This window comes from Miniopterus natalensis, chromosome 10 (genome assembly GCF_054644295.1).
Source record: "Miniopterus natalensis isolate mMinNat1 chromosome 10, mMinNat1.hap1, whole genome shotgun sequence".
Classification (NCBI taxonomy): domain Eukaryota; kingdom Metazoa; phylum Chordata; class Mammalia; order Chiroptera; family Miniopteridae; genus Miniopterus; species Miniopterus natalensis.
In genome coordinates this window covers 49,101,388-49,108,082 of record NC_142090.1, presented here as the reverse complement: position 1 = coordinate 49,108,082, position 6,695 = coordinate 49,101,388, and the positions used below count along the sequence as shown (strand labels likewise).

The following is a 6,695-nucleotide window of genomic DNA, read 5'->3' as shown; positions in this document are numbered from 1 at the left end:
GTTTAGTTTTCTCCCTGGCTCCAGCCCTGACTTTCCTTTTCTTAGAGCATTTCCTTTGAAAACTTGTTATTGTGAATTATTTTTCTTCCCTTTGAGATATAAATCTTTTTAAAAGCCTCTTGTAAGTTTTACAACCCAGGAATGTCCTTCTCAAGAATCTGGAAGCCATGCTTTTGAAATAAAATCAAGGAAGGTAACGCCCCTATCTCACAGTCAAGGTGGGAGCCTTGCTCCAGGTTACAAAACTAACTTCTGTCATGAAAGGAGGAGAAAGTTTACTTTTCTTCTGGGTACAGATACTTAGGAAAAACAGATGGTCTATGGTCACCCCACCTCACATACTAAAAACTCTTTGTTTTAGAGACGATGAGTGGTCAAACTTAGTCTGTGCTCTCTTCCCAATTACTGGTTATAGTATTAGAATAAAATCAATTTCTGATCGCTCCTTCTGTCCAGTAAGATGTTTCTTTAACAGAGACCAAGACGTTTGCCAGTGTTTCTTTCAGAATTTCTTAAATTCACCATATTTAAATTGCCTGTCTTTTAGATCCTGTTCTACGTGCTCCTTCCTCCTTCTTTCTTGATGAAGAAAGTATTCCCCTCTACTGAAAGAGACCCGTCTTTCCATTTGTGATCCGGATCCTAGCCCCTTTCACTTTTTTTAAGGGCTTAGCTCCTTCAAGTCATCCATTCTATTTTCTACAACATCAATACTGATATATACTCCAGTAGTCTATGTATGTGTTTTAGTATCTTCCATTTTAAAAATAAAATCCTCTCTTGACTCCCACTATGATCACTTTCCTTGGACAAACTAAAGAGTTTTGCACACAGTGAATCCATTTATTGACCCCATACCCACTCCTCAATCTACTTATTACTAGCTTCTGTCATCACATGTCCCTAAAACTGCTGCAAGATTGTCAAGGATCTCCCTCATGCCAAATCCAATGGTCAATTGTCAGCAGCTTTTGACATAGTTGTGCAAATTTTCTATTCAAATACCTAATTTCTCTAATTTAAATTCTACTTTAATGATCATACGCATTTTCATGGCTTTAAATACTATTTCATATTTTTAGTCCAACACTCTTTTGTGATCTCTAACCCATATGTCATCTGATTAAGCAAATGGTTTTATTTAGATGTCTTGTAAGTGTGTTGAGTATAAGATATCCAGAATCAAACTTTTTATTTCTACCCACAATCCCTTTTTCAAACAATTTTTTCCCAAGTCTACTCCTTTAAAAGAATGGCAATACCATTTCCATAGTTTCTCAAGCTAGAGGCTTGGGATCCATTATCAATTATTTTCATACCATCCTCATGCTCATCCCTCAACCCAATCAATCCACAGTGCCTCTTAATACCTTCAAAATGTACTTCAAATCTGTCCATTCTCTCCATATATATCTCACTACATTCTAGTTTAAGTTATCATTTCTGATGTCACCATTTCCCCAATTGCCTTCTTCTAATTATTTTAATCAATCTTAACAAAGTGATCACACTGATATTTTTAAAACATAAATTTATTTATTTTCTCTGCCTTAAATATTTCAGTGGTTCTCCATTGTATTTAGAATAAATCGTACGTTCCTACTGAGGCCTGCAAAGCACATCTTGCCCTGTCCCACCTCTCCCCCAAAACATTAGAAGTTCTTTCTCCAATCTCACTTCTTATTTTTTCTTCCATTTCCCAGTGATCACCATGTGTTATCTGTGCTGTTATTCTTTTAGTTCCTAAACTTACCCCCAGGGTCTTTGCACATGTTCTTATTTAGAACATTCTTCCTCCTTGCTCTCTTCACTGTATCAGAAGTTATACATCAGCCCAAGTGATTGTCGCTATCAGTTATAGTCAAATTAATTCTCCCTGTATTTACTATCATAGAAAACTGTTCATTTTTTATATCATGTATCATGATTTATAATTATTCCCCTCCTCTTGTTTTATTTGCTTGCTGCCTGTCTTTCTTACAAACTTGAATTGCCATCAAGTTTGGGACTATAGATCTGCCTTGTTATCTCCTCCACCTACCATTCTGCTCAACACACTGGAGAGGCTTAAAACATTTATTGGCTGAATGGATACTCCTGTCAGAAATCCACTTCTGGCTCTGTGTAGGTGAATTTTGCATATATGTGTGTGACCTAAATGGATTCTCATTAAGAAGGTACAAACATTAGTTCAGAGTGTTCTTGCTAGTTCTTTGCTATTTTAAATCACAAGTCCCTGTAAGGCAAGAAATGTCTTTTTCTAAAGTGACTTCTACTTTTAGTGGTCTTTAAAGATTGTACCTAACCACATTCTATTAAGAGCATATTTTATAAAATTACCCTGACTGAATGCAAGTGGGCAAGGAATGGGCTGTTCTGGCTTCTGTTCTACACTAATAAGATTGTAACCATATGTTTGGGAGATCACATGGGATGCTCATTCACAGCCACAGTTCTTCAGTGCTGCTCTGTGGAACTACTGAGATCGTAAACAATGGAGAGACCAGAATTGTAGCCTCATCAGAAAGAAACAGAAAACTTCAAACGTAGCACAACTCTCAGAAATGTTTCCCTGGAGAAAGCAGATGCTCAGAAACACAGATTAACTATCTGAAGAGATTTATTATAAAACACACACACAAGTGGGTTTATATACATTTCAATGTATAACAACACAACCCTCTTTAATAGACGAGTTATGTCTGGAAATCAATTTTATTAAGTACTCAATATTGCAGTATTCTGTGATTAAGCTAACAGCTTCATAAGAATTATTATTATTTTTTTAGGATGAGTCATTCTTTCATCTTGCAGATGGCTGAAATGCAGTGATTTTCTGTGATCCTTCACAGATATGAATGGGTTCTGAGCAACAAGTTACACATTCAGTTTAAAAAATCAAGTATAATTATTTTGACTTGAAATTTTATCCACATTTTTTATTGTATGTCCTGGTGAACATATATGAGCTGAAAGTAAAAAAGTTGTATGCAGCTGGTTTTATGTTTCCTTCTGAAAATAACTGTTGCCTTCAGGTTAGTTTTTCAATACTCAGATGGTCTGAAATGAATCTTAGGCACTCAGGATAAATGTGTCCTATTTTACTTAAACCTTTTCTTAAATGTCAAGTCTGAACTAGGCAGTCATTTCTCTGTGTTCTATCATGATTTGGACATATTTAAGTTATTATGTTTAGTTCTTCATTTATTTTACAAGACTCAAAAACAGGAAGAATGTCTTTTACTTGTTTTCTACTTCACAAAGCAGATGGCAAAAATTGAAATTTAATTATGTATGAATAATATTTTAACAAAGAAGATTTTTACTTTTAAAAACTTATCTTATGCAATAATACTTTTCTAAGTGCACTGTACTTATATATAAGGTAAGAAATTGAATTTGGAAAACTCTAAGAGTGTAAATAACTAACTTACATAAAAATCACCAAAGTCCAGAAAAATTTTGCAACATAAACAATAAAATATAAAACTGAATGCACACATAAACACATATACATACATATGAATGTATACATATATGTATGTGTTTGTGTGTATATATACCTATCAGATTGGTAATTTTTTAAATAATAAAAAATACTAAGCAAAATACAGTGAAAAAGCTATTACTACATTCTGTTGGCAGGAATATGGATTTTTTCCAATTGTTTTTGAAAGTAATTGAGAATTTTTTAATTAAAAATAATCAGTAATAAGCACAAAGATTACTGTTCAAAGATATTCATAATATTTATTACAGTAAATACTACTTAATGGGGAAAAAAGCTTAAATATCCAACAATAAGACTTATGGTGCTCTAAAATAGATTTTGCACCACTCTTAGTATTATGTTTTCAAAAATAATTTTAATGATGGGAAATACTCATGAGTTAAAGTTAACTTTAAAATGAAACATATACAATTATTAGTGTATGTGATGTGTGTTGTGTATGGTGTACTTGTGTATGTATTGGTACAAATTCTAAAAAATAACTATATGAAAAAGAACATAAACCTTCTGGTTCAAAATGACAGAATTTTTTTTCACTTATCACTGTCCCACCACTGCAATTTTTAAATAAAAGTATAGAAAATAAAAAGTATAAATTCAAAGAACAAAGGAAACAAGAGAATGACAGGTGAACAATACTGGAAGATAGAAAGCAGTTGGATAAAATTGAACTTTAGGCAATGTGACAATGAATTGCTCAGAGGGACCTTTCTGTAATGGAACCATTAGGTTCTCAATATGATATAACCTTTTTAAATGGATGCTGGATTTCTTCAAGGAGAACTATCCTTCACTCATTGGAAAAAACAAAAATAAAAAACAGCAACAACAACAACAACAAATTAGTGACCTGAGGCTGAGACTTGGAGCAGTAAATAGATTTAGGAAAGCAAGGATTCCATGAGGTTAGAAGCTGCTGTCAACACTGTGAACTAGATGCTGGGGCAAGGGTAATGGTAAAGTAGTTAAACTAAATAGTTTCCTCTAATTAGAGGTCAGACCTTTGGGGAGCTGTACAATCATCCCAGGTTGGTGACACTCCCTGGTTCCTATCAGATGCGAAAACCTTTTCAACTTAAGACCAAGATGTTTTATAGACCTCTCAGAGCCTTCCTGCCACTGTGTTGGAACCTCACGGCTCCAGCCTCCAGGGCACGTCCCCATCTACCAGCCTGTGGGCAGCAACAGAGAGAAAAAATACGTATTTTCTTGCCCTGTCCATACTTTGAAGCAAGCAAAATATTATAATTTGAAGCATGAGGGAAATCCAGGCTGGCGAGAGAGGCAATCCAGGCTGCCAAGGTCTGGGAGGTGATCAATAATGAACATGGCACTGACCCCACCGGCACCTACCATAGGTACAGTGACCTGCGGCTGCATAGCATCTCCGTGTAGTATAATGAAGCCACAGGTGGAAAATATATTCCTCGTGCTATCTTGGTGGGTATAGAACCCGGGACCATGGACTGGTTTGCTAGGTCCTTTTGGCCAGATCTTCAGACAAGACAACTTTTGGGGCAGCCAACAACTGGGCCAAGAACCACCACATAGAGGGAGATGAGCTTATCCACTCTATCCTGGATGTGGCGTGGAAGGAGGCTGGGAACTGTGACTGCCTGCAGGGCTTCCAGTTGACCTACTCACTGGGTGGGGGCACAGGCTCTGGAATGGGCACTTTGCTCATCAGCAAGATCTGTGAAGAGTATTCTTACTACATCATGAACAGCTTCAGTGTGGTACCTTCATCCAAAGTGTCTGACACGGTGGCCCAACAATGCCCCTGTCTCTCTCCATCACTTGGTAGAGAATCTGGTGAGATTTACTGCATTGATAATGAGGCCCTTTAGGACATCTGCTTCTGCACCCTCAACCTGACCATGCCAACCTATGGGGACCTGAACCACCCCCTCTCAGCCTCCATGAGAAGTGTCACCACTTGCCTCCACTTCTCTGGCCAGCTCAGTGCTGACCTCTGCAAGCTGGCAGTCCCTTCCCACACCTCCACTTCTTCATGCCTGACCTTGCCCCTCTAACCAGCCAATCTTGGAAGCCAGCAGTATCAGGCCTTCACTGTACCTGAACTCACCCAGCACGTATTTGATGCCAAGAACATGAGGGCTCCCCGTGAATCCTGCCATGGCCGGTACCTCGGGGTGGCTGCTGTCTTCCATGGGCAGATGTCCATGAAGGAGGTGGACGAGCAAATGCTCAGTGTGCAAAACAAGAATAGTAGCTACTTTGTGAAATGGATACCCAACAATGTCAAGACAGCTGTCTGTGAGGTTCTGCCCCGTGGCCTGAAGATGGAGGTCACCTTTACTGGCAACAGCACGGCCATCCAGGGGCAGTTCAGAGCATCTCAGAGCAGTTCACTGCCATGTTCTGCCCGAAGGCCTTCCTCCACTGGTACGTGGGTGAGGGGATGGACAGGTGGAGTTCAGGAGGCTGAGAGCAACACTAATGACCTTGTCGCTGAGTCCATTAGTAGGAGGATGCCACCTCAGAAGAGGGGGAGGATTTTGGTGAGGAGGCCGAAGGGGAAGCCTAAGGTCATGCCGCGTCACCCAGGCCTCTCAGTTCCCGCAGCCTTCTTCCTCAGCTGTCCCTTTCCTCTCCCTCAGAAACTGCATCTTCTGCTGCTTTTTTTTTTTTTCCTTTTAGAGGTGTTCTCAAACAGTTGCTGGCACATAATAGGAGCTCAATAAATATTCCTTGTTTGTTGAATGTCTCCTCTTGCTTTCTCTTTTAGTGATATTTTCTTTTGTAAATTTTATTTATCTTTATTGTTGAAAGTATTACAGATGTCCCCTCTCCCCCCATTGATTCCCTCCACCCGGCACCCACCCGCATTCTCCACTCCCCAACCCCCCAGGCTTTTCTTCTTGATTTCCACTCTGGGAAATCTATAGTCCTGCCATTCTGGGTAACCTTGTATTTTCTTCTGGTGCCCATTCCTCCCATCTGTCCAGTTAATATTTCCCTCTCTGTTTTCAAGATTATTCTTCAAGAAGCTGGATCTTATCCAGATCCCATTTAGAACTGTGTGCTGAAAACACCATCCTAAGCCAGTGTGGTAGCCAAGGGGAAAGGGAACCATGCTAATTCCAGCAGGCAGAAGTCCCTACAAGGAACGGGTGGGGTTTCCCATTCTAGGGCTGTTTTGGAGAGTGGGATGCAGGCTGTT

At 39.0% G+C, this 6,695-nt stretch overlaps 1 pseudogene; it reads left to right on the top strand.

Annotated features, from left to right (window-relative positions):
- Positions 1-4,767: 4,767 nt before the first annotated feature.
- Positions 4,768-6,059, top strand: LOC107540747 (tubulin beta chain pseudogene; annotated as a pseudogene).
- The last annotated feature ends 636 nt before the right edge of the window (positions 6,060-6,695 follow it).